The sequence below is a fragment of the Gavialis gangeticus genome, unplaced genomic scaffold (assembly GCF_001723915.1).
Source record: "Gavialis gangeticus isolate Ggan-Ray unplaced genomic scaffold, GavGan_comp1, whole genome shotgun sequence".
Classification (NCBI taxonomy): Eukaryota; Metazoa; Chordata; order Crocodylia; family Gavialidae; genus Gavialis; species Gavialis gangeticus.
In genome coordinates, this window is record NW_017729034.1 from 24,794,563 (window position 1) to 24,802,246 (window position 7,684).

Consider the following 7,684-nt stretch of genomic DNA (forward strand, 5'->3'; position numbering starts at 1 on the left):
CCCCCCCCCCCTTCTTACACACATACACACATACATAGAAGCTGGGCTTGCTAATATGAACTTGAAGACTTGCAATGCCAAAATGCATGTGGTACCTTGGGATGCACTGGGATCAGGATTCTTGAAAAGCCTGCAGGCTGCTTAGTCCTCCAAGACCTGTTTTTTGTTTGTTTTTTTTAACCAGACGAGAAAAAGAACAAGTTATCACTTTTTCCCCCCTTTTCTTAATTTTTTTTCATTGCTTTGGATATTACTGAATAAGGAGTCTCAGGGATTCATTCACTTGGACTTCTCTGAATCAGGTTCCATCTGCCAACAATTCTAGTCTGCATTTTGCTTTAGCTGGAAATGAACCCGGGATTTTTCTGATTATATCTCCTTTCAAAAAAAAAAAAAAAAGATGCATGGCATAGAAAGAAGGTCTAAGTGCCTGTCTGACATTATTTTACCAAACCAGGGATAAATGTTACTTCTCAAAGGTAAGTGCTAGGATTTTTCCGTGTGTGTGTGTGTGTGTGTGTGTGTGTGTGTAAATATAGGCTCCCCTCTTTGATATCAGATAATGTTCTATGCTCTATTTTTAAGGCATTGGAGAAACGCATAACTTTATTTCCTTTTTATTGTCATCCTAGATAACAATGTGCCTGTGAAAGAAAAATGAACCTCAGTTAGGTGTCTGCTTCTCTCTCAGTCTGAGAAGGCAGTTCAAAGGAATATTTTTTAACATGCTGAGGCGATTTTTAAAAAATGCCGTTGTGAATCAGAGATTGAAAGGGGTTTGGAGGATTTTCTTCCTATTAAAGGAAAAGTGAAAACTAGAATAAGAGACATTTGAGTCATTTAAGCTCCAGGGGAGTTAATAAATCCTGCCAAGGTATGGAAGAACTTTGCTGGACAGATCAACTCTGTTGTGTGTGAAAACATACAATTCAGGAACAGGGACCTTGACAGATGTCATAAGAAGCAATGGAAGGTGAGGGGAAAAAGCAGGATAGAAGAGGAGGAGTAGGAGGTGGAGGAGAGGCAGCTGGAACCAGGTTTCATGTTTGTCACTGAGGCTGGTGTTCCTGGGAAGGGTGATGCCATTGTTGATGGGCATCAAGAACTGGTAAGACAGGCAGATGGGGGGATGGGAACTCTAGAAATATGCCATGTCATGTTTGCCTAGCACTATCAGATATATATGACCCTCTGCCCCAAGTAACAAGCCAGGCATTTTGTGGGGCACGTAAGTGGCATGATAGAGCAAGATGGTGCAGAGTGGAAAGTGACTGTTATTCACAGTTGCAGAGAGACACAAACACACAGCCCAGCACACACCACAATACACAAAACAAATTGTGTGCTAGAATAAAACAGAGGAGAAGCATGTAGGTCAGAGTTAAAGCCAGCAAGTACCAGGAGAATGAAATGGATCTATCAAGATACTTTTTTTCTTCTCCAACTAAATGTAAACTGGACAACTAGTGTAGTATCTGCAGGAAGGCTTCTTAAACTCCGAGAAAATCCCTAACTCATTCTCACCTGACAGAAACAAAGAACATTGATTTGCAGCAAGAATTATGTTGGGCAGGGGCTCATCTGGTCTCTCTAGGGATGTCACAAGGAGACACACCAGGAAGGGTGGAGTTTATTTTGCATATTCTATTGTTGATATTAATTGGAGAAGGTAACTTTTTACTATCTAAGAAGGGAAGATGTGGCCAATAATAATAAAAATAATAGCAATAGCAACAACACCTTAAGGTTTTGTGCAACTACAAGGAAATGCATTGGCTAGGCTGCCAAGTCCTAACTTGATGATATAGTATTCACCATTGAAAAGTCAGTGCTTGCCAGCAGATACTGCTCAATTCCCACAGTTATTTCCTGTTGCTAGTGGAGAGGAAACAGATAACTACAGTGAATAGGCACTGACTTTTCATCGGAGACTGTTGTATAGAGAAGACACTATTGTGAAAATTTGAGAGAATGGCAAAGGGGACAAAGGACTGTACTTGCTTTTACTGTCATGATGCTTGGGCTTGTTACAGCACAACTGTTTAATGCTCATCCCATTTTGGTGATTCTTTGGCAGTGCCTACATATTGCCATGTACAGACTCTATGGCATTTGCATATGTGCTATTTTTACCATGGTTTGTCACAAAACTGTTGCAAAGGAGGCTCCTGACTTCTCCTGAATTAGCCAGGAGTTTGTAGAGAAGAAGATATTGTAACAGAAAAGGAAATAAGGAAGGAACAGCTCTTGCTCCAAGCTGAGCTTTTTATCTACTGCTTCAGTCTAGGCAATCTGCATAGTCCGTATTATATATAGTTTGTGTACACTGTGTTATTGGCTTGTCTTCAGTACACCTGTGTTGTCTGTTGAATTAATGTTAGATCACAGTTTGGTTAGAATCTAGCTTTGTTCTACTAAACACACCGAGGCATGCAGTCCAGTCTATGCAGTGCAACCAGCAACAGAGTCAACCCTCTGAGCCACCATTTGCTTTTCTTCCACTCCCTCCCACTGTTTATAGCATTAGTGATTCTTGTTTAAATTCAGATATGGAACGTAATCACTTAGTTTCCCCCTATGGGACTTACAAACAGCATACCTAGCATTTTTGCAACAGCCTCCGCTTTCCCTCTTCCTCAACAGGATCCAAGCTGACAGCTCCCTGACAGTCCCTTACAAGTCAGCTCACTCTGTCTTTTTACAGAGAGCAGTGTGTTTGCTGACTGAAGTTTGAAATGTTGCAGTGTCGGGTACATTTTGGGAGGGTGTATCAATACAGCATTCAGTCTGAAGTGGGTTTGCCTGTTTGGCAAAAACATATGCCCTCGTGCTGGTTTAAGAAGCTGACTTGAAATAATTGGGGATAGTGTGCATTAAGCAACCAGCCTTAGAGTGAATTTAGTGTCAAGAAAGATGATTTATTGACACATCTGGAGAATGCATTCTGTTATTTATCCACACAAGACGCAGAGGATGTCCACCAATAGTGCAAGATCCTCTTCCTTTATTGCCCAGCTATTGTGTTTCAATCCTGATCTACAAGGATCATCTTTAGGGGCAGAAAAGTACCATATCACTAATCCTCTTTCAGTCAGATTCTTAGAATCTTTGCTGAGTGTTTCACTGATTGAGGGTTAATTATAGTGTCTTTTTTGTGATGTGGACACCTTTCCCTTGCTGGTAGAATAAACAGCAGTAAATATTATCTCAAAAGCCACCAAGTAGACATTAGAAATTATATGCTTTAGGCCAGTGCTAAGCATAAGTGAACCAGTGCCATAAAGTCAAAGGCTCTGTTTCTGTAGCCTATTATCTCCCCCCTGGGCCATCCAGGCATTTGTCCATATAAGATGTTTACTGAAAATGCTGAAGATGACACCTAGGTCTGTTCCTATGATTAGTCTCCCATTGATTTTTAGTAGAAGGTAGAACCATTCAGGAGTTTTTCAATGAAAGGTCATCTTAACTGGAAACTATTTGTGGAAAAAGGTCAATTCCAATGGATTACCCAACTTGAAAAAAATCTTGGAAATATGCCTCAAAATTGTCAGAGGTCCCATTTTGACATTTTCTAAAGGAAAAGTTTGACCTTTTTCTAAGACAAGAATACTCCCCCCCAAAAATTTAAATTAATTTATATTTTAAAAGTAAAAGTAAAAGGGGGGAGCTAAGTAAATAGTTTTCAGTGACCTATTTTCAGTGACCTAAGCCAAGCATTCATTCAGTTTGTCAGTTCATGAAAATGTTTGAGATTTCAATTCTTTGGTTCAATATGGGACAGGAATTAAATTCCAAATCTGAAGACTAGAATATGAAGTAAACACACCTATCTCTTTTTAGGGTCACAAGCTTTAAGCAATATTGTCTGAATATTTTCTATGTGGTATCATTGACTCTTGAAGTTGCTGTTTTAGTGCACAAAAATAATGAAATAACTAGATATGCCTGTTAAATGTCCATGAAGGTGTGTCTGCTGGGTTTCTGGATTTGGTGATTTTAGGTATAATGGGGTTTCTCCTTTCATCTAAAGACTTCTGGTAATGACTCCTAAAGGTGTTGGCCTGTAATCCTCCTAGCAGATGCTGTGCTGTCACAGAGATTGTGCTAGACAGGGGTAAAATGAGGAGAGACACCCTGGAATAGCAGTTAAATCCAGGGGCTCTGATTCTGGTTGGTTATGAGGTAAGAGGCCGGACTAGTGTATCCCAATGCACGTTGACATAGGCACAAGCAAGAAAAGAAACCTGGATGAAAGGTGAGATCAGTACAAAGCAAATGATGGCTAAGAGCTGTTTCCCCACATCAGTTGTGTTACCATTGCTCTGAGAAGCTGCTGAAAATATATGGAAGACTGCAGTGGAGTATTTAGCCGAATCGTTCAGTTGAAACCGGTGGCATCAGTTAAATCAGGTATGAATATGGCATTTTGAGTTCAAAGCTGTAGGGAGAGCTTGGATCATCTCATTTAGATGATACTCAGGAAATTGCCTGAACTTGGAATTTGTGACCTTAGGTAAGGGATAAATTTTGAAAGCATCCATTTGGTCACGCCATGTGGATTGAGGGAGAGAGGTGTCAGGGAACTGTTCATCTCAGAAATGGCTGATCTAAAGGAAGTGGGTGAGAAGGTGAAGCTTGTCTTGTCTTCCACCCTGCTTCTATCACAGTATACTTTGATAGTCCACTGGTGTCAGAGACCCCAAGTGGCACCAGACAGGCAGATTCTGAGATGATGTTTTCTAGCTATGCTTGTCAGATGACTTTGAGGAAAAAAACACAAAGCAGAAATAATAATCTCTGCTTTGATGTTGCCTGCAGGTGAGAATGAGCAATGGGAAGGGGGATGGAAAAAAGCTTTCATCTTCAAACTTCCATAATCCTCTGTGGCAGTAGAAAGAAAAATGGGTCCCGGTATCAGAATGTGAATGGTGTCTGTAAATGTTTGATGACAAGGAGGCACTGTACAGTAATTAATATGAAATCTCCATGTTAACAGGTAAAGAGAACCCAGTAAATGTCCTTCTAGACCTAAATGGACACAACAAACAATTGAGTAATGAGGGGAAACAATGGAGGGAAATGAAAAAAATGCCTGTGTCATGGTTCTTTCAGTATGGTCTGTCTGGTTTGAAAACAACCCGCAACAAATGTCTGTATCCTGGGAGATAAAAATCAGAAGTTTCCAATACTTTCAATATACATTTGATGTATTTTACTCTGTGAATATTACTGTGACTAGGAGTAATTAAATCACTAATAACTGGAAAGCATTATACGTTCCATACTCTAAACAAATGTGCAGGGCTGGAGGGGAAGCCAAACTGTATTGATAGATCATCATTTCCTTGGAGGGAGACAATTTTCCTAGGTCTTCTAAACTGATGGCTGGCTGGCATTTTGTGTGAGTTATCTAAGATGTAAGTGAATGGTGTTGGTGCCACTGCCTGATATTTACTGTATATTGGTTTTTAAATTACACTACAACATTGATTCCTGGCTCTTAAAGTTCAGCCTGCACTTTGTCCTTGTAGTTACATCAGGTGACTTACCTCCACTGGAAATGTTCAGTAGAAAAATCATGCCCAGTTCCCAGCATCTCTTGAGAAACAGAGTCAGGAGCTTCTCAGGAAAGCTGGATTATGCAGGCTCTGTAGAATCAAAATATCCCTCACGTATCACCCAAGAGCTCAAAGTACCTGACAAATGCTACAGTGAGGTACATACGTATTTTATAATCCCACATGTCAAGCTACCAAGTGGCAGCCAGAGTCAAAAGCACGTTTTTCACCTACACTTGGCAAGGACGATAAGATCTTTCTTCACCCACTCAGATCTGCTGCTTGTCGCCTCCAGATTGGATTATGCCAGTGGTGTTATCTTGGGGCTGGGTCTATTCTGAAACATCACTACTTCTGATTGTTTCTCATAAAAGGCTTGATATTTATCTTCTCCTGGGGTCCTAGAGGCAAGGTGCTACTTCCTTTCAAGTCAATGGGAGTTGAAGGTGCTCCACATGTCTCGGGAGGTACTCAGTTCCTGAAAGGCCTAGGACCTACAAAACAAACCAGATATGAGTTGGCAGTCTCAGTTGAGCTATAAATGTATGCTCAGGGAAAGCTGCGAAGAGGTGGTTGGATTGATTGCTTGCTGGAAAACAAGAGGTGGATCAGAGTAGAAAGTAGCAGTCTTGAAAGGAATTGGGGAGAAAGAAGTAGAGAAACGCAGAATGAAAGTTGATATGATGCAGGAAGAAAAGACAAAAAATGCAACTGGGCACTAAGTAGAATCTGTCTCATAGGTATCTATATCTATAGCTATATCTATATCTTCTCAAGTCCAAGTCCATGGATAAAGTAAAGGGGAACTTATGATGTGTCTTTTACTCACAGAGTGAGACTGCTTCAGTCACTGTAGGTAGTGTTATTTGTCACATTTAGCTTTTTCCAGTTTGGTGAATACAAAAAGCTTACTCAATCTCTTTGGTTGCATCTGCACGAGATGTTTACTGAGGAGCTCATAGGCAGCAGAAGGCCATGGCTAACGGGGTTTAGTCCCCTCAAATGCAAGGCAGCGCAGAGGGCACCTGTAGCAGGGTAGGGTTACCATACATCCAGTCCCTTCCCCTCCTTCCATCCCAGCTGCAAGGAGCAGGGCTCCTCCTGCCCCCATTGCACTAGCCCTGTGAGGGAAGGGGGGCATGATGACTGCGCTCTGCTGTGACACAGGTGTGGGCAGCAACCATCCACTGGGGCTTTGTTGTGGTGACCACTGTGGCTCTTCTGCATCCTCATCCTCCTCTTCTGCTCAGGGTCACTGCTGCCATGGTGAGGAAGGAGGTGGCTGCCATGGCTCTTGGCTGGCGCTATGGCTCACATGCTTGGCTGGAACCCTGTGGATATTGGTTCCTGCGCACCCACCGGGCTGGGCTGGGCCACAGAAGGAAAAGGAGGGGGCTGTCTTGGGAAAGTTTAGGGGGGTGGCCCAGCAGCACTGGGCCCTGGGCAGGGGGGGAGGGGGGAGCCCCAAATGCCAGCTCCAGCAGTTGCAGGAGTTGTGGGAGCTACCATGCTGTCCTGTCTGAGCCTCAGCTCCATGGGTGGCTAGAGCCATGCAGCAACAGTGGTCAGACTGAGGCAGCAGTGTGGAGGGAGGTGGTACGGTCTCCTCGCACCACAGGAGGACACTGTGGCACACTGGTGCTAGTGAGGCAGAGTGCAGCCATGGCCCTCAGCAACAGGGTGCACTAAATAGGGTGAGGAGGGCCAGGGGTGCTCCCTGCTCTCTCCTCTGCTTTCCTTTCTCTTCTCCCACACCCTTTACTCCAGCCCTCTGGCCTGTCCCATTTTTATGTCTTTTTTTAAACTTGTCCAAGATTGGGCCTTGGGCCATGCTGCTTCCTTCTGTAGCCTCCACCCCAAGCTCACTTTATTCTCTTCCCTCCTGCCCAGGAGGCCAGGTTGGAGGGCTTCCAGGCCAGTGACTCTTCACCAGGGTGCAGCAGCAGCACCCTGGGGTGCCTTGAGAGCCTTTCAAGGGTGCCGTGAGGTGTTAGCTCTGTTGGGGGTGCAAACATGACTCACAAGATGAAAGCAGAGATGTCAGATAGGAATCCAAAGGGGTTAAAATCTTTCTGAGGTGCTTGTGGTCCTTCTGAGTTTGTTTGGTAGATATGAATTGCTTTATT

The 7,684-nt window shown here is 43.1% G+C and overlaps 1 protein-coding gene across 1 annotated transcript in view; it reads left to right on the top strand.

Moving 5' to 3' along the window:
- Positions 1 to 6: 6 nt before the first annotated feature.
- The window catches only part of LRFN2 (leucine rich repeat and fibronectin type III domain containing 2), a 315,580-nt gene continuing 307,902 nt past the window's right edge, over positions 7 to 7,684 (top strand). Inside the window, exon 1 of the mRNA XM_019527653.1 lies at positions 7 to 479. The gene's annotated coding sequence lies outside the window, so the exon portion shown is untranslated. The remainder of the gene's footprint in view (positions 480 to 7,684) is intronic.